At 40.3% G+C, this 20,517-nt stretch overlaps 1 protein-coding gene across 2 annotated transcripts in view; it reads right to left on the reverse strand.

Moving 5' to 3' along the window:
- GLIS3 (GLIS family zinc finger 3) overlaps positions 1-16,328 on the reverse strand; it is a 347,077-nt gene extending 330,749 nt beyond the window's left edge. The window contains exons 1-2 of one of the 2 annotated variants that reach the window (XM_017884259.1): positions 16,190-16,328; positions 11,398-11,572 (exon numbers count right to left, since the gene is read on the reverse strand). The gene's annotated coding sequence lies outside the window, so the exon portion shown is untranslated. The remainder of the gene's footprint in view (positions 1-11,397; positions 11,573-16,189) is intronic. The other variant, XM_017884258.1, reaches the window with a different exon arrangement.
- Between the last annotated feature and the right edge of the window lie 4,189 nt (positions 16,329-20,517).

The raw sequence follows: 20,517 nt of genomic DNA on the forward strand, positions 1-20,517 counted from the left end.
CCTGCCTCCATGGCGCTCACAGTGCCTGAAGAGATAAGATACACTTACCTAGGAACAATTGGATAATGTTGCTAGACTGTACAGGATTAAGCATGAAGCTAAATCACAGAGACAGGAGCTCAGAGGAGGAGGGCAATTCCTTTGTACTAGGTAATTTATGAAAGAAGAAGAGTATGAACTACAAACACATTTCCCAAAGTCCTTCAGGATGTCCAAAGATGTTAAATGACTATTAAGGTGGCCTCATGGAGATGTCCATGGTCCAGTAACTTTGGGAACCCCTAATACAACAAAGTTAAACTTATCTCTTTACTGTAAGTCTTCTCAGAGCCTTTACAAATGTAAATGTATGCGATAAACCTCCCAGAAGACCAAATAATATTTAAAGTACATTTGTTTAGGGAGGTTTTCCCAAGAGACTCACCTAAGACTGGCGTTCTAAGGAATACCCTTTAGAAAACAGTAAGCTAAAACATGAAGGAAGAATGAGCACACAAATGAGAAGGAAGTAGTAGGGTGTAGACACAGAAATGAAAGGGAGGAGGCACAATGTGTCCTGGAGAAATAAAGATGAGCTAGGGCTGCCTACAAGAGGAGAAAGGGAGGAGATAGAGCTTAGAGGGTTGGTTCAGTCACCCCGGAAGAACTGATTTAAAAACTTGACATTACTTATCCAACAATGGTTCAAACCTGGCTACATATTAGCATCACCAGGGAAGCTTCTCAAATGCAAATCCCTAAGCTCCACTGCAAACCAACTAAAGCAAATGATGCTGATATAACTAGTCAGCTGATGTGCATCTGGGACCCTGTGCTGTAGGTAGAGGTGCGTCCCATTAGAAGCAGAGTTCACCCAAGATTAATCTGGAAGAGATGGGGAGAAAGGCTGGAGGAGCACATGAACCAGCTGCACAGCCAGCAGAGCAGCCACAGGGTGGTAAATGACAAAATAAGAAAGCAATGGTTATGAAGCAAGTTAGAGTAAGGATTTTATAATTAGTTGCTAAAGATCTAGGCGATCACATTTAAATGGGAGAGGGGGGTCTATTTGGTGATGTCATTACAAAGACAGTCAATAAATAGGTCAAATCTGAACCCAGGGAGATTCACATGAATCATGCAATCTCCCACCACCTTGTCTGTAGGAGTTCAGCTTGAATCTTCCATGTTTATCCCACAAAGAATGTAACTTTCATACCAGCATTCTTCCAACCTTAGTCAGCATTCAGGAATGCTGTCCACCAAATATGGAATCACCAGCATTACTCACTGCAATTTATCCCTGTATTAAATGGAATCACATTTATACCCGAGATTAAAATGTATCATATTCCTTTCTGTACCACTCAGTGCCCTGGAGTTCTGTGCATGAAGCCTCAATCTTGCTCCCCACCACAGGGCACTCCCAATAAGATGATATTAAGAACCCACAGTTCTGAGCCACTTCATAAGGATGCAAAGATAAATTAAGCAATATTCCTGGAGTTTATATTCTAAAGTCCCATCCGCCAGCTATTGTACATCAATTATCAACTAATTAGTAGAGAGTGCTTATGCTGACCCTTCTGTTCTCTCTTGTAATGATTTGCCAAGTTACCTGAAAGCTGCTCTGCTCCATAGAGACTCTTAGTATATAGCAAGAGTGTTAAATAAAGTTCACCAACAATTAGCCTGGAAAACCAAAGAGGAAATGTAAGCACATTTTATTGCTTCACCCTGGACAAATTTTCTAGCAATCCCAGGGTAAGAAAGCAGATACATTTGTTAACTAAGCAAACAAATACTCTGAAAAACTGAAACACCAGCAGAGGCACAACTTCGTCATTTATTGCTCACAGATCAGGTATTTGTTTACTGTGTCCCTGCTCTATGCCACACTATATACTCTAGGGACTGTGGACACACAGATGAGTCAAATCATTCTTGTCTACCATCTAATTTAATAGGCTTAGATCAAGCCTCATCTGGTGGACTCATCTGTGAAAATACATAAAAGTGGAATTATTATGCTTACTGTGGAAAAAGAGGACTTCCACAAATATAAGGAAGAATGAATGGAAGGAAGGGAGAACGCATATTGTCATGGGAGACAACTGCCTCAGTTTCCCAAAGACATATTTACTGGGTGTTAGGCTTGGCCCTAGGCCATACGGCTAGCCCTTGGTCAAAGATCTTCCAACCAATTGGAGAGTGTTAACTAACACAGGAAACAACTAATCTTAAACTGAGTTACTTCGCTGCTGAGTACAAAAAGAGCTCAAATGAGGAAAAGATCTGAATAAACTGGAGGAGGCTTAGTAGAGGAGTGAGACTTCATCTGAGCCTTTCAACGGCAGGAGAACAGGGGCCAATATGAAGAGTTGGACAGCCAAAATGAAGGGAGGGGCATGTGCTGAGAAAGTATTACGGAGACAGCCTGGGGGAAGCAGGAAAGAAAGAGACACTAGGGCCAGAATAGCTTCACTTAGCAGCTGTGTGACCTTGGGCAAATGCCTTAAGCTCTCTGTGCCTCTATTTCCTTGTCTGGGAAATGGGAATGATAATTGCCCCCACCTTCATAAGGCTGTTTGGAGTACTAAATAAGTCATGTATGTAGACCACTTAGAACAGTTTCCAGCACACAGTAAGTACTGTATCAGCTGTAGGAATGCATATTCTTACTAAGGTGTTATCAGATTGCACACAGCCTCCAAAACTAGGCACCCCAAAGAGCTACAGTAGGTTTGTAAGCATGGGTATGTTGTGAGGAGGAAGAAAGAAGATAACAGTCTAACTATTATCAGTACATTTGGAAGCAGAGCAAAGGCTGAAGGCAGGAAACCAAGCTAGGAAGATGTTGCCATAATCTCAGGATGAGACCAGGCCAGGAAGAGCAAACGGAGCAAACAGGATAAGCCCAACTTATCTTATTAAGCAAACAAGTAAGATGGTTCCTGAAGTGCCTTTAAGAAGTACTAGATTTAGAATCTTTCTTCCATGAATCAAGGTTGTATATCTCCCAACCTGCTTTTCCCTGCCCCAAGCGAAACAAAAGCAGAGGCTGGGTGAGAAATGGCAAAGCTGCCTCTGGGTGAGACTCCCTCACTGTATGAAGCAACGACTGGGTATCCCCCAGACAGCAAGTGCTCACCGAATATCTGTTGGATTAATAGGTAATGAATACAACTTTTAAGAACAATTCATAAGTCAAGTATAGTTAAAGGCCATGAATCAAATTGAGCAGTTCCTCTGAAATGTGAGTCATGATACTGAAGAAGACTGAGGTCCCTGGTGGACACAACTGTTTATATGTCTCTAAATTACTGAACAGCCAGAAATATTACTCGTTCGCCTCCTTTGTCCATATTCCCTCCTGTTACATACAGATACACACGAACACATTCAGTGTGAAAGGAGGGTAGTCTAAGCCAGCAGTCCCTAATCTTTTTGGCCCCAGGGACTGGTTTCGTGGTTCATGGTTTCATGGAAAGCATGGAAGAGGTAAAGAGGGTTGGGTAGGGTTCAGGATGAAACTATTCCACCTCAGATCATCAGGCATTATTAGTTAGATTCTCGTAAGGAGCACACAACCTAGATCCCTCACTTGCGTAGTTCACTATGGGGTTTCTGCCTCTATGAGAATCTAATCCCACTGCTGATCTGACAGGAGGCATAGCTTGGGCTATAATGCCTGCTGCTCACCTGCTGCTGTGTGGCTTGTTTCCTAATAGGCCACTGACCCATACAGGTCCACAGCCCGGCAGCTGGGGACCCCTGGTCTAAGCCACTCAATATAAATCAATGGGACTTTTTTTTCAGTATGTAAGAGCTGGTTCAGAGGCAAAATCCCAGCCAATTCTTCATATTAGATATAACTTAGTCTGTAAAAGGCACATCTTACATAGTCGCAATAGCCACCAGACCAGGCAGATCGCTTGAGCTCCGGAGTCTGAGACCAGCCTGGACAACATGGCGAAACGCTGTCTCCACAAAAAATACAAAAATTAGCCAGGCATGGTGGCGTGTGCCTATAATCCCAGCTACTTGTGGGGCTAAGGTGGGAGAATTGCTTGAACCTGGGAGGTCAAGGCTGCAGTGAGCCAGGATGGCACCACTGCACTCCAGCCTGGGTGACAAAGTGAGACCCTGTCCCAAAAAAAACAAAAACAGAACAAAGAAGCCAGCAGACTACCTTTGTTTTTCCCTAAGCAGTAATTTCCCATTACTGTCCAAAAAGACACATTCTCTATCATAAATCATTTCTGCTCCATCTTCTGCATGGGCTTGCAAGTCCAGATGGGATGCCCAGAAGCCTCAGACCCAGAGGGAAGGAAAACAGTAATGAAGATTACATTATTTTGCATTAAAATTAAGTCACCCATATTTCCAAGAAATGGAAAGTACCCAGCTTCCTCCCAGAAGACCCCCAGAACTGCTCAACTATCTCATAGGCCAGATACCCTTTCCTCCTCTAGACTGTAATTCTTAACTCCCAGCTCCAAAGCCCATTCAGTAGCTCATGTTTATAGCAAGAAAATTCAGGGAGCTATTATTTGTATTTTGTGCTCCTTCGTCTCAAGAGAGATTACTATAAAAGAGCCAAGAGTAGGCCAGGCGCGGTGCTCAAGCCTGTAATCCCAGCCACTTTGGGAGGCCGATACGGGCGGGATCACGAGGTCAGGAGATCGAGACACCTGGCTAACATGGTGGAAACACCGTCTCTACTAAAAATACAGAAAAAAAAAAAACACTAGCGGGCGAGGTGGCGGGCACCGTGTCCAGCTATCAGGAGGCTGAGGCAGGGAAATGGCGTGGAAACCGGAGGCGGAGCTTGCAGTGAGCGTGAGAGTCCGGCCACTGCACTCCAGCCTGGGTGACAGAGCGAAGACTCCGTCTCAACAACAACAACAATAACAACACAACCAAAAAAAAAAAAAAAAAAAAAAAGATTCCAAGAGTAGACACTGCTTGAATTCATCTTTTTTTTTTTTTTTTGGCAGAGGTTTTGCTCTTGTGCCCAGGCTGAGTGCAGTGGTGCAATCCTCAGCTCACTGCAACCTCTGCCTCCCGGGTTCAAGAGATTCTCCTGCCTCAGCCTCCTGAGTAGCTGGGATTATTGGCGTGTGCCACCACGCTCGGCTAATTTTTTGTATTTTTAGTAGAGACAGGGTTTCAACATGTTGGCCAGGCTGGTCTCAAACTCCTGACCTCAGGTGATGCACCCTCCTTGGCCTCCCAAAGTTCAGAGATTATAGGCGTGAGCCAGCGCGCCTGGCCAAGTTCATCCTCTCTTAGAGTCTTGTGTAGAATTCTAAATTCATTGAGATTATTCCAGGTGCTCTGAAGGTGGCAGAGCCGTCTGAAAGAGGAGAGTGCCTCTAGGAGGGAGACAGGAGAAGGAGAGAGAGAGATGGGATTGCCCAAAGTCTGGCAAGAACAACAGTCTGATGGTCCCTGAGTAGCAAGGCAGCTCCCAAGGAAGGCAGTGGGGGTAAAAGGTATGGCTGCATGACCAAAATACAAAGGCCAGACCTTCGGGCCTGGGCTTCCAGCCCCAGCAAAACTTCCTGTGTCCAAGCAATGCACAGAGCAGCAGACTGCTAGAAGCCATGGGGGGCTTGGTCAAAGGGCATCTCAACAGTAACCTGAAGAAGCAAGAACAGAAAAGCTCCTGGAATGTTCTGCTCTCTACAAACACCCTGGGATTCTGTGTCACCTTGGTAGCGTATCAGGCCACCCCAACTAGCAACGACTGAGATTAAATTTCCCAATAATAAGTAAGATGGGATCTTGGCATCTGATTTATTGTGATTCAAAGGAAATAATTTAAAGAACCACTTCTTGTATACATAAATTGGTAGAATAAGTCATACTCACTACAGATTCGCTGAAAATTGGAGAGGTAGGAAGGCTAAAATATCTACCTTTTGGCTCAGAAAACTTGTCATTGTATAAAATCACATAACTTTAACTAAAATAACAAAATATAAAAATAAAATTTTAACATCACAAATCTCAACACACAGGCAATCTGGCTGAGGCCTACATAATGTAATTCCCTTCTGTTTCTTTTATTTAATGCTATTTTTTAACTTATAAGAGAACTAGAGTAATGTTTCTGTAAATATGATTGGAACATGAGTTAGTATCAAAGTAAATGTGACATTTTATCTCTGCACCTTGTAGATGCGAATCCAGATACTGTACCAGCAATAACTCCCAAATAATCATATCTGAAATTAGGTCAAAAAATGAGGAAGAACAGAGTAGGTGCTCACTTCCAACCCAAATTCTTTCCCATCAAAATGAAAAAGCAACCATAATACATATTGATGCCAGTATGAAAAAAAATCTAAATTAAGAGTTGTGCTTATGTTCTCCCTAAAATAATACGATTTTAAAAGTAGTGGTAGTTATTTATCTGAATTTGAATGCTACAGCTGAGAATAAACATGAATAAAAGTTAAATGCTAATCAAGTTGATAGCTTATACCCTGAATAATATACAAAGTCTTAGAAGAGAGTAAATAACACATAATAAACAACATAAGATCCTATGGTTTTCAATGTTAATGAGAAGGAGAGAAACAAAATCCTTTCCTAATCATCAAAGGGTCAATTAAGTAGAGGCCTTAGCTTGGGGGTTAGAGTGACTCCTCATTCAACTGTTCCAGGTGAATCAAATTATAAACTCTGCCAGGATGTGGTCTCCTGTGTTCTAAACATTCCGTAGCAAAACAAAAATAACAAAACTACAGGCAGAAATCTCATTTTGATCTTCCTGTACAATGAGTGGAATACAAACCTTGAAACAAATCCACAGTTTGAAATAAAATATTATTATAAATCCCCAAAAGTCATTGGGTAATATTAGCACCTTACAATGGGCAAAAAAATTATGAAGAGATCTCCAAAATATTTCCAATAAGGAAGACTGTCAGACATTAATCTCAGCAAGCTAGTACTAATTCTAAATTCTCAAAATGGAATCAATACAATTTCCTTCCAAACCTAACCCATCTAAGTGTAAGAAATTTTCACACTTAAGGATATGCATGTTTCAGAGAAATTTTGAGAAATCAAATTATGTTTTAAGGCTGAAAGATCAGTGAGGAAATAAATCACTTTGGCAAAAATTCACAGGTATCCACTTCCCTTTCTTCTCTCTTATAGCTATCAAGTACTAGTTAGCCAAACCTACTCTCTGACATACTCACCTTGTAAAATACCCAGAAAAAAAGAATAAAGATATGTTTCTATTTTCAGCTTTACTGGAGCATAAATGACAAGCAGAAACTGTGTAAATGTAAGATGTATAATGTGATGATGTGACATACGTACACATTGTGAAACAATGACCACAATCCATAGTTTACATACCCATAACCTTACATGGTTACCTTTGCGTGTGCACATGTGTGTATTTGTGTGTGTGTGTGTATAGTGAGAAGTTAAGATCTACTCTCTTAGCTGGGCACAGTGGCTCATACCGGTAATCCCAGCACTTTGGGAGGCCGAGGCGGGCAGATGACCTGAGGTCAGGAGTGCGAGACCAGCCTGCCCAATGTGGTGAAACCCTGTCTCTACTAAAAATACAAAAATTAGCTGGGCATGGTGGCAGATGCCTGCAACCCCAGCTATTCAGGAAGATGAGGCAGGAGAATTGCTTGAACCTAGGAGGTAGAGGTTGCAGTGAGCTGAGATTGCACCACTGTACTCCAGCCTGGGTGACAGAGCAAGACTCTGTCTCAAAAAAAATAAAATACAAATCTACTCTCTTAATAAATTTCAGGTAAACAATACAGTACTGTCAACTATGGTCACCACATTGTGCATGAGCAATCTCCAGAACTTATTCATCTTTCATACACTGAAACTTTGTACTCTTTGACCAATATCTCCTATTTCACCCACCTCCCAACCCCGACAACCACTATTTTACCCTCTGCTGCTATGAGTTTCCAGTATTTTGGATTCTACACCTAAGTGAGATCAGCCAGTATTTGTCTTTCTGTAGTATCTTTTGTCTTTTTCTATCAAGCACACTGAACTATCTATGATGAAACCATCTAAATGTTCGAAAGAAATTTTCCACCATCTTCAGAATTCTAGGATCAAGCCAGTGAGAAAGAAAAGAGAATAGATAACTTCTCCCTTCCTGTTTAAACATAGTGAGCACCTTTGTATGGAAAGATTTTCCCATTACCTTCTTTCAAAAATGTGTCAGCATGGTTTGGGGGAGGGTGGGACGACAGGGCAAGCGGGAGAGTTGTTATTGGACCTCAGGGGAGAAAGCAAGGGAACAAAGATTGAGAAACCTTGCTCCATAAATGTTGACCTGTCATCTGACACCACAACATAAGGAATACGAGTAACACCTCAGTCCAAAGGAGGAAAGAATAGAGTCTGAAAGAAATCTGAAAGGAAGGCAGATAATTCAGCTCAACCAACTTGTTTTTTGACACGTAGCCTTGAAAAGAACAATTTTACCTCAGAAACTTGGCGAATGCAAAGTGATATTTTTTGAGAGGTCATAACACGCATTTTACTAAATGCATGAAGAGAGAGTGAGGGAGAAAAAGGCCAGGTATCTGAAGACAGGAAAGTTGTCAGGTTTCTTGTTTCTGTGTCATTTTTGTTTAGTCGGTCAAATGAAAATTCAAAACCATATAATTAGATGGTTGTTTATACATGATTAAGCATGAGCTCATTGGACTCTACATGCCAAAAAGTCAGAGATGTGGTTAAGGGCAAGACGGAACTATTAATAAAAGGAAATAAAGCTGTAATACATTTTTCACTTATGAATAAAATAATTCAAAGGTCTCTAGATGGAAAAAGAGAAACAAAATCAACCATGAGTAGGGGCAAGAAACCAGATAATTTTATAAATGGTTAGAATTCAATAAAACATAAGCCACTGGTATGAAAAGGCTTTTTTTCCTCCTCTATGATTCTAATCCTGTTTTTTGCTTCTCGTAAACATAACTCACAATGAGAACATAACAAAACTTACCTGTATTATATTTCTTTAGAATTGTTCTGGGAAATATTTAAGCAAGAACATGTTGTTCATTTACAAGAGTTACTTGTTCTTCATAACTGTCTTCACCAGTAATCCTCTCTGGAAAAACCAATAGCTGTCAGCTCCCTTTGAAAAGGCAGTGTCCTTTCATTTTTAACAACTGCAGAATTTTCTTCCCATAGTGAAGTAAGCCCATTGAAAGCAAGGTTCATCTGACCATAACCTTCATAAAGATAAGGCAGATGTTCCCAGATCCCCCACAGAATCTGTGATTTTAGATTTGGGCTCTGAAAACTGGTGAATCAACTGCTCATAGACCAAACACCACACTATGGATGAGGTCAGTGGGCAAGTCTTTTGGATGACAAAGAAAATAAACTGATCCAGGATCAGCCTACTTACTCCTTGTTAGGTAAGATTTTGAAGCCAATACTACAACCTCCCACTATTGGGAAAATACACCAATGCAGGGTACCTCTGGAGAACACCCTGGCAAATGAAAAACTACACCCAAAGGTGGTTCAATTGTGTGTGTTATTTTCTGTAACCAAACATATCTTTAGGTTGCCAAGGCTAGCACCTTCGCACACAACTGCTGTGGTACATAGTACAGCCAATTGAATGGAACACGACCTAAAACTAAAATGACCAAAGCCCATAGGATATCCAACATGCAGTTCTTAAGAATTAAGCTAAAATGAATCTAACAACATTCAAAAAGCCCATAATGCCTAAGAAGCATGAACACCGACTTTTATAGCCTGACTCTGAGAGCAGTCTCCAAGTCACATCAGTTCCCTCTGTCAGAGGGACCTAATATCTCAAACTTCCCTCTCTTTCCTCTCCCTTCCTCCTCTTCTCTTCCTGCCAGCTTCCCTCCTCCCTTTTGCTTCCTCCCCAGCTTCCCTCCTCACCCTCCCTCCCTTTGTCTTTCTCTCTCCATCTCTCTCCTTTAGTATCAGCCAGTTCTGACTCCCAGAGAGAGTAATCTTCTCTGGAAAGTGCATACCCGCTCAGTAGAATTTAAACAATATACTTCATTTAAGCCTGTATGGTAAACTACAAAATATAGAAATTCCTAAAAAGGTCATTTCCAAGAAACTAACATGACTATAAAGTACAAATCTGAAAAGGCATAGAGAATTGAGACAAAGCACAACATTCATAACTAATTTGGCAATTTTAACCTACAAAACCTATATATTATCTACATGTCTTACATGAGATAGGTACTTTGTTCTAAGACACTTTTTAAATTATTGACCTGATTTTGTCCAATTCAGTTCTTAACATATTCATTTAGTGCAAGAAGCTACCCAAAGCTGGTAGGAAAGTGCACTTTCATGAAACAAAGTATTTATGCACCAGAACTTGACGGATTTGTGTTTTTAATGTTGAAGGAAGGGGCAACATCTTACTAAATTAATAAATATCGATTATTTGAAACAGTTGAATATCTACTATAGTTCTAGATAAGAAATTTGATAATTTATTCCTAAACAATGTGTGGCATGTAACTCAAAACTATTTTTCATCAATAATTAGTATTAATAATTAACAAGGGTAAACAACAAAAATACCTTTTGGAAATATTTCAACCTGGCCCTTTCCTCATTCCACAGGCCGCCTGTTGCCAGTCTTTACCCTCAATTTAGGGTTAATGACTAAACTGTCCTCATCTCTGACATGCAACACTACCTAGCAGCAATCTTCCCAAGAATGTGTTCACCAATACATTTTGAAAAGAATAAAAGTCTTATCAAAGTCACTGGAATCTGGCGAACTGATTTTTAAATTAGCAACTGCAGTTACGATCCACTCCGTGGTGAATTAGATTTTTCAGCAGTATGGATAGAACCCTGAATAAACTTCATCTCAAATGCCTATTCTCCTACCTAAATACGCAATTTCTTATGTCTTTAATGTAAGAATTAGCCTACTAATAAAAATTAAACAGTTCTCTAGATAAACACAGCAAAGAGGAAGGATGCTACAAGAGCTACTCATTTAAAACAGGCCAGAACCAATGTACCAGGATTTTGTTTGGCACTTATTCTGAAAAGCACTACATTCAACTTTTAAAAATTATCTTGCTATTGTTTCTCAATTCGATTGTCCAAAAGCATCTTTAGAATCAAATGCACTAGATCTTATACCAAATTAAAGGCATTTCACCATATGCCTCTAATTTTCTAGCCACCCTGCCATAGCACCTGACATTTAGAATTTTAAGCCTACTGCAATTAATCTCCTCTGGCCATTCATTTCTTCCCCAAATTGAACATTATGCAGGCAATATTCTAAGAAGTTCTGAAAGTTCAATGTCATACAATATTTTAATTTCTTACAGCAAATACAAATTCTACAATTCCTAGTCCTCTTCCTTTACATACCTCCATTCCATACATTGCCATTATTCTTCCTGAATACTGATCAAAATCATCAGCAAACGCATCTCATGCTTAAATTATTCATGTTCCTGGGCTGCTTGGCCACTGACATTTTAAAGTGTTAGAAGTAAGAAGTCCTTGCACTGCGGGGCTTCCTTTGCAGTGTCTGCTTGTGTACCTGTGTGGGTATAGAGTTGTTTACATCTTGAACTTTGCTGGGGGCCTCAGACAGCTGTGCAGAGTACTGTGCATACATTTCCAGGGCTACTTGCTCCGTGGTTTTACAAAATGCAGCCAGCAGGAACATTCAGGGACTGCGAGGACATTCAGCAAAGGCTGGTTTGCAGAGAGGAAAGCATCTGACAAACTCAGAGTAAGAAACAATGACTCCCTTCAAGTGGAACTGCTGGTAAAGTCAGTTAGTGCTGGCCAGCATGAACAATACTTGGGCAGGTCATTAACTTGCCTGGATCAGAGCAGGTGGGTGAACTCACCCACCCACCTTTCTGGAAGCGAAATTTCACTTGCTGAGTTAATACCAAAAAAAAAAAAAAAAAACTATAATATTCTAATGGCTAAACTAGGAATGTGTCTGAAAATAGCTAACTCTCTGCAAACCCTGCATAAGACATCCAGGGAATTCACAAAGGTAAGTCAACTTACTGTCTGCTGTTTCAGTTTGCACACATCTCTATAATAGCTACATACGTAATACATTGAAAATAAGCAACCACATATGCAGACCAGGATTTTTTGAAGTGAGGTGGTTACCGCTGTATTACGTTTCTCCCTCTCCTTTTTTTCTTTTGCATAGGAAAGAGTAAGTTACTGGTTAACTACACGAAGGAGTTAACATTTAACTTGAACACTGGGATTGCTTGAGCTCTTAATCCCTCCCCCCTTTTCTTATTATAGCAAAATAGCTTCAGGAAAACTCTTACTAATTATTACTGATTCTAGATGAGATCTGGCTATATCAGTTTCCTTGCTGCACTCACAGGAGGTTAGATTTCAGCCTGAACTCACCACTACAGTTCTTTCAGTCATAGTCCACTCCAGGCAGCCTGAAATCCCTGGTCACCAGACCTCACATCCCTATACTCCCCATATTTCCATTCTCAAAAGATCAGCTCAAATGCTGCCTCCTTGAAACAAACCTTCCAGATTCCTTCCTCTGATGCCAGGTTTACTGTGCTCTATCCCTCCTCTAAACTCCCACATAGTTATTTGTTTGTCTTTTGTGCTGTGGATCAATTCTACCTTGTGTATCTATATCTCACCTTTCCCCCTAAACTGGAAGGTCCATGAGGACAGGGACTATATCTTACCCACCTGGACCCCTCTCCATCACCCCCAGAATATCAGGCCTCAGCTTCCTGCAGAGGCCAGACACTCACTAAATGCCTATGAACAGGTAATGTCCACATCATACCTGTAGCAAGTTTTAGTAAAGAACTTCTTTCCACAGGTAGGTGAAGAGAGGGCTACAAGGAGGATGGGATTGTATAATTCAAAATAGGGGGAAAAATAAAAATAAAATAAACAGAGAAATTGCTGAGAAGCCTGGAGTGGGGGTAATGTGGCCAGAGCTGCCACTTTGTTGTCCTGGCCATTCCTAACCCATTCTCCTCTCTCCTCCCCAGGCTGACTCCACATCTCATTGCACACAAAGCTCCTCCCTATCAACACAGCCTTTTCCAAACTGTTTGACTTGTCACCTTTCCCGTGAAGCCCTCCGTGGAAACAAGATTATAACAAACCTCTGTCTCCTCTCCTTAGCTATTCATAAATACTACAAAGGAGGTGCAGAGTTTACCTAGCTATCAACATGGTGATCATACTTCCTCACCAAGAACTTGTACTATTACAGCTGCTGCTGCTACTACTACTACTAACAATAATAATGATAGTGACTCATCTATACATTTAAAATGAAGTGGAAGTTAAAGTAAGCTTAATGGAAGGCTTACTTGATGCCAGAGGAGGATGCCCAGCTGTATTCCTGGATTAACTCATTTAGCTCCCACAACAACCTTGATTATTACCATCCCATTTCACAGGGGAGGAAAACTAAGGTTCAAAGGCAATATTAACTTGCTAAGAGTCAGTAGTCAAATCCCAGCTAGCCCAACTCAAAACACACACACAGGTGGCTATGAGTTCATTCATATTCCCTTAACCATCACCTTCCATATAACTGGACAAATACTCCTAGATGGAGAGAACACAGGACAATTGCCATTCTTCTCCCAAAGCTGGAACTCACACTCACCCAGAGCCTCCAACCTCTTGGTTTCCATATATAAGCAATAGTCAGGCATGACACCTTAATTTATTCTGTGCAGGTACCATAAATGGTGTCAGGCATGCAAGTATAAATAGATGACACTAGTCTAACCTTTAAAGTAGTGGTTAAGTGTCTATTATATAATCCCTCTTACTTTCAGGAATTTTTGATGCATAACATGAAATTCATTTGTTCTTTCACTCATTCAGGAGTTAAAAACTGCATGGTAAGAGCAGGTGAAACAGAGATCAAGAGAATCACAGCACAAAATAATGTCTGGTGAAATAAGGTAGGATAAAAAAGCTACTGAGACACAGAGAAGGAGATGATGATGATGATAATAATGATGGTGATATTTAGAAACAAGATATGAAATATCTTATCTGCACTTGCATATATCTTACTACAAAAGGGATTTACTAACTTTTTATTCAAGAATAGTCTTGAGTGCGCACAGTTCATACGGATATATGTTAGGGTTATAAGAACATGCACATGCGGGTACACGCATGCACACATAAACACACACACACACACAGAGATGAGCACAAAGACAATTTCACAATGAATCTGGTACAATAAAAGGTAAACAGGAGGTTCCCCAGAGAAGCAACCTCCCATACAGACCCAAAACTTTTATAGGACCCCCTTCTACTAGAAACCAACCTACCTTAAAAACAATGTAAATAAAGTTGAAAGGGGGTCTTTTCTAAAATTCTGCCTCAGTAGCCCAAACTTTGATCTTATAAAACTGAACTGACCTAAAAGCAGAGTCCAACTAGCCACTGACTGTCCTCTGCTTTCATTTACCAATAAAAATATTCATATAAGGAAGAGGAAAACGTAAATACGTAGGTAGATGGGGTCAGCTATATGGAGGCAAGAGAAATCTATGCCAGGGCAAAGTCGCAGGCCAGAAGGCTAAGTTCAGTCTATGGCAGAGTCAGCCAAATCACGACATTCAGCCTCGTAAATTCACATACTATGGCACAAACCAGATGCTTAGTAAATAGCGATTCCTCTTGTCATCTGCAAATCACATCAGAAAACCTTTACTCTCTCCTATCTTAAAAGACTATCTTTAAATCAGAATAGATGATGAAACAATTTCAAGGGTTTCCCTCATAAGAAAAAGATGTATCTCTGCCCCCACCATGCTTTGAATTCATAGATTTAGAGGCCAAGAAAGAAGATTAGAAAGCATGTGTCCAACCTCCTTATTGTATAAATTGTAAAATTCAAGTCCAGAGATGTAAAGTGACTTTCACCCAGTCACACAGCTAGTTAATGGCAGCATCGGGACAAAAATCCAAGTACTTGGGCACCCAACTAAACCCACTTTCTAATGTTTCCTACTACTTTTTTGGGGCTGTCAGTTATAAATGGTGCTTAATGATGCAAATACCTCTGAGGCAGTTAAAAATGTCTTTTGCCTTCAAAATAGAGTGAAGATGGCAGATGATCGACTCCTACACAATGAGCATTGGGTTGGGGACAGGAGCGTCCATAAAGAGATGAAGAGTTGAAGGAAAAAAGGGGTAAGCACAGAGGAGGAGATCAGGATGAAAAGCGACACAGAGATGCCTACTTAACAACTGTGCCTAGAGATCTACTCTGTTTCAGTCCACAAGTTGAATCTGAAAACCCCGCCAGAGACTTCTCTCTTCCATGTGTCTTTGATACAGAAGCCTGCATTCTCCCAGATCAGACAAAACGTACGACTCTTCAGGAGAAAAAAAGAAATGAGATTGTTACATTTTTAAAAAGAGGTTCAGTGTCAGTTTGCCTCTATCTCCTTAAACCATAGGTTTAAGTAGAAGCACAGCTAAACCACAGGTTTTATTAGAACTGGTGCCTGCTTATTCATCCACCAAATGTGAATTTGCCACTAAACCAACATTCAGACTGCTCAGAGAGAGCAAGCACCTTGCTTAGAAAGGGGGAAAGTCTAATTTAAGCATATGGAACTTGACAGTATAATTTTTTTAAAGATTCTCATCTCAAAGAAAAGTTTACCAGCAGTAAGTGAGGCTCTAAGGCTGTTATTTCCTGGCAAAATAATTGCAGAACAATTGTCCAGTTCACAGTTGTGCACTGAAGGGATTTCTTTGGATTGTGGCCTTACTTTCTTCATCTTTGTTCCAAATAAAAATTCTGCCTTCAGGAGTCCTGAACAATGAAAGGGCTCTTCATTATGTCTATGAGTTTGGATAAAGTCCTGTGGCACAGAGACCATGCCTGGTAATGAAGCATAATAATCATCTGTTCCTTCCACAGCAGGAGAGAACCTTTGGAAGGTGACAGAATGAGGGGCATTTGAGGTTAAGACCCTCAGTCTTCCTTGGGCTCAACTCTTACCCAAAGGACTCTCTTAAAAAAAGAATGAGAAGACATACAAACATCATGTAAAATTCAATATTATTCAACAAATATTTATGGCATCTCCAGTTTGCACAGGTCTTCTATGAAGAAACCAGAACCTCAAACCCTCCCAGTCTCATATCTCACCTAGACAACCAACAAGTAACACAATATTTTTCTACGGCCACTCAAATCTCTATTAGTTGCCACTTCAGCAGCTGATGAAAGCTCTGCTTCCTCCAACACCATTAAACCATAAAGGATGTGTGAGCCCCAGGAAGGAACCAAAGGAAGAACTTTCTAGAAATCAGAAGTGACCGGGAACCTTTGTGAGGCAGAGTTCTTGTCCAAGGAAGAATACAGGGCGGGGTTGCCAGGATACTGCAGAGAATGTAGGGGGAGGGGAATGGAAGAGAAAAATCCCTAAGGCCATTCCCAACTCTATAACATCTCAGAGGCTTTAAACACAATGCCAAGGTTTGTGCTACTTTCCATTCTAGGATCATACACAAATTATGTGACATGAAGCAGAGTATTTAACTTCTCTAGGCCTCAGATTTATTACCACTAAAATTCAGGCAAGGAATTAAGTAATCTCTCAAATCCTTTTCAACCCATTTTCTGAGTAAACGGGGTGTTCACTCTCTCCCCTTTTCCCCAAGTTAAATTTCAGAAATTCTTTCTACCTCTAGAATTCAACAGAATCCACGAAAAATCGCTATAAATGAAAATTCAATAAGGTGACAAGACACAATGTAAATTTTACAAAGGCAACAGGTTTCTTATATACCATCAATTATGAATTTTAAAATATAATGGAAAAAAAGAATTAAAAATTCTTAAGAATGGCATGTAATATGAAGAAAACTACCTGCTTCTGAAGACCTAAATAAACATAGATATGTAAATGTTTCTGGCCGAGAAAGCTATATATAATATGTTCATGCTTCCAAACTTTTTTATAGGTTGAACGCAGTGCTTCTTAGTCTCTGCATTACTGGCATTTTGTGTTCCATAGTTTTTTGTTGCAAGAACAGGGGTGTTCTGTGCATTGTAGGACGTTGAGCAGCATCTCTAGCCTCTACCCACTAGATGCCAGTAGCACCCCTAGTGGTGACAACCAAAATTAAACTCTGTCTAGACATTGCCAAATGTCCCCAATGAGCAATATGCAGAGAGAAAACCACTGAATTAATGCAAAGTCCTAATGGGCCTTTCCTTATTCGCTACCTTGACAACGGGATTCTAACTTGGAAGAATAAAATAGTACTAATAGTCAAAAATATGAAAATAAAAATTGTGGGTTGTGCACGGTGGCTCACGCCTGCAATTCCAGCACTTGGGGAGGCTGAGGCAGGCAGATCATTTGAGGTCAGGAGTTTGAGACCAGCCTGGTCAACATGTTGAAACCCTGTCTCTACTAAAAATACAAAAATTAGCCGAGTGTGGTGTGCACTCCTGTAATCCCAGCTACTCAGGAGGCTGAGGAAGGAGAATCACTTGAGCCCAGGAGGCGGAGGTTGCAGAGAGCTCAGATCATGCCACTACACTCCAGCCTGGGCAACACAGTGAGACTCTGTCTCAAAAGATATATATATTGTGGAACACAGAAGGAAGACTAATTAAACAAAGGAAGAATAGAAGCATAAAATAATGACCCCAAATATACAGTAAAGTTTGCATATTATTGCATTACAAATGAGTGGGGGAAAGGAGATCAACAAATGGTAGTGGGTCAAGAGTTTACTATAGTTTGGAAGGAAAAATCAAAGCTAGATGCTTACTCACATTACTTGTATAGGTGTTCTGATTATCTACTGCTACATAGCAAACCACTCCATAACTCAGCATCCTTAAAACAACAATTTATTATTATCTCTTGTGGTTCTAGGGGTTGACTGGGCTCATCAGGATGCTTCTCATTTGGGCTCTCTCATGCACTGCAGTCAGATGTCACCTAGGACAGCAGTCATTTGAAGGGTGGGCTGGATGGACATCTAAGTGGCACACTCCCATGCTGCCAGGTGATGCTGGCTATCAGCTAGGAGCTACGCTGGGGCTGTCAATAAGAACACCAACACATGGCCTCTGCACATGACTTGAGCTTCCCGCAGCATGGTGGCTGATTTCCCAGAGGCAGAAAGAGGGGTCTTTCTGGCCATGTAGAAACATGCCTCCAACAGATGCAGCATCACTTCTGCTGTATATCATTGGCCCAAACAGCCTTGGAGCCCATGCAAATTCAAGGGAGTAGAGAAATGAGAAATAGACTCCATTTGTTGACATGAGAGTGGCAGTGTCATACCACAGAAGAGAATATAGAATGGGAGCTATGGCTTCAGTCATCATTGGAAAATACAATCAGCCAAAATATGTCACAAGAAATTCCAGGGAAATAAAGAGCTAAATATTAAAATAAAATGTAAAACAACTAAAAGCAAATGTATTTGAATTTTTTACTTCATTTTAGGATGCAGAAGGCAAAGATAAACAGATATAACTACAAAAATACTTTAGCTCAAAAAACACCACAAACAAAATGAAAAAGCAAACAGAAGACCAGGAAATATATTAGCATTCTATATCACAAAGAGTTAAAGACTTAAATGAAGAGTCCTTATGAATCAATGATAAAGATAAACATTCATGTAGGGGGAAAAACAAAGGGCCTAACCAGTTCACAAAACAATCTAGCAGACGAGACATAAAATGGACACAATATTCTGCCAGTAGATTGAGTTGAGAGTGTAATATGCTATATAAACCTTTGGGGAAGGAACTTGGTAACACAGTCAGAGGCATTTAAAATGTTCATTTGACCAAATAATCTGCCATATGAAAATATTTAGACTTTAGATCATCATTTTTAAAGATATTTGTTACAATATAATTTCAATAAAAAAGAAAGCAAACTTGATTAAACAAATTATAGTACACTTTCTGTATACATAAAAAATTTCTGCTGCACTTAAAAATTCTATTTTCAGAGAATACTGAACTACATGGGGAAAGATTGTAACACTATGTGGAAAAAAGAACATGAAACTTTATTTAGAATAAAGGCACAAGATACACGCATGTCTTTGCTTACTAAAATATTAACAATTGATATCTGCATCTACAAAGTACTTGTAGATAACTTTATTTTATTCTTTTTTTTAGTATTTAAAAAATGTTCTGCAGTAAACATACATGATTTTTCTACACTGAAAAAAATGTTATTTAAAGAAAAAAATACTAGCGTTAATGGGTAAAACACTAAAAGGTCATGTTACTGGATCACTGCCAAAAGATTTTTAAAAAGCAAGTTAAAAAGCAGGAGAATAAGCATGATTGTGCAGCAAATGACATCAGCAGTGGATTACACCTGGAATCACTGACCCATTACATGGCGCATTTTGTCCGTAATCAAGTAACTTTCCCAAGCTCGTGACCTGGCCATGGCGTAGATTCTTAGGCAGTTGTGCAGTGTAACTGCTTTCTAAACTTTTCTCTTACCCCTTTCAATATTTGGCATATTTGTTTTCTTTGCTGAACTCAAAACGCTTCTGTCTTCATAGGCCTTTTAAATGATGAAATATTTAGCAATAATTTGTACTCACACATAGGACATTAGTCACCAGTTATCTTTTAACCAAAAGCCCTCCTGAATTTCGGAGAGTCTGAGTCAGGTACAGTCTCTACTCCTCCTTCAAATTAAGTCCAGCAACTCCCCAGGCCCACAGCTTTCCAACTTAAGCCTGCATCAGAATTTCACGGAGGGCTGTACAAGCATAGCTGCTAGGCCCACCCCAGAGTTTCTGATTCAGTGGGTATAGGGTGGGACCTGAGATTTTGCACTTCTAACAAGTTCCCAGGTGATGCTGATGCTAATGCTGCAGGTCCCCTGCTGTGGGAACCACTGCTCAAGAAGATCATAGGAACAGCTAAGCATCTTCCCACTACATGCTACTGCGATTCATTTATCCCCTATTATTCACATTAACAGTATATTATTTGGTATCTGTTAACACATTCAGTCATCCATAACCCAAATAAATCCCCGAACTCCTCATACCAGTTTCAGGTATGGAAGTACATTCAAACCCCAACTCCAGCAATGGATTAAAAAAAAATCACCTCCTGTGTGGCCATTCCTCTTGATTGACAACTCTTATACCCTTGAGCAACCCTGAAGCCTTCCTTCACTCTTCCATTCTCTCACATGACAAAACAAACTCTCCTCACATTCACATAGAAATAAGGTTATTCCCTCCCTTCTTCCTCCATTATCTTCATTCTTTCTTTAATGCAGTCTCTGCCCTTTCCTACACAAATTTCTCTACTTCCTTTCCTCTCCTTCCCTTACTAATTAGCTGATTAAACCTCAGGAGAGAAGAACTAAATCACCCAGTTTTTGTCCCCATACACATGCATCCATTCATCCTCCCCATCCACCCAATACACACTTAGCAGGTGCCAGCTGTAAACAATTC

This window comes from Rhinopithecus bieti, unplaced genomic scaffold, assembly GCF_001698545.2.
Source record: "Rhinopithecus bieti isolate Rb0 unplaced genomic scaffold, ASM169854v2 scaffold_14741, whole genome shotgun sequence".
In the NCBI taxonomy this organism is placed as follows: domain Eukaryota; kingdom Metazoa; phylum Chordata; class Mammalia; order Primates; family Cercopithecidae; genus Rhinopithecus; species Rhinopithecus bieti.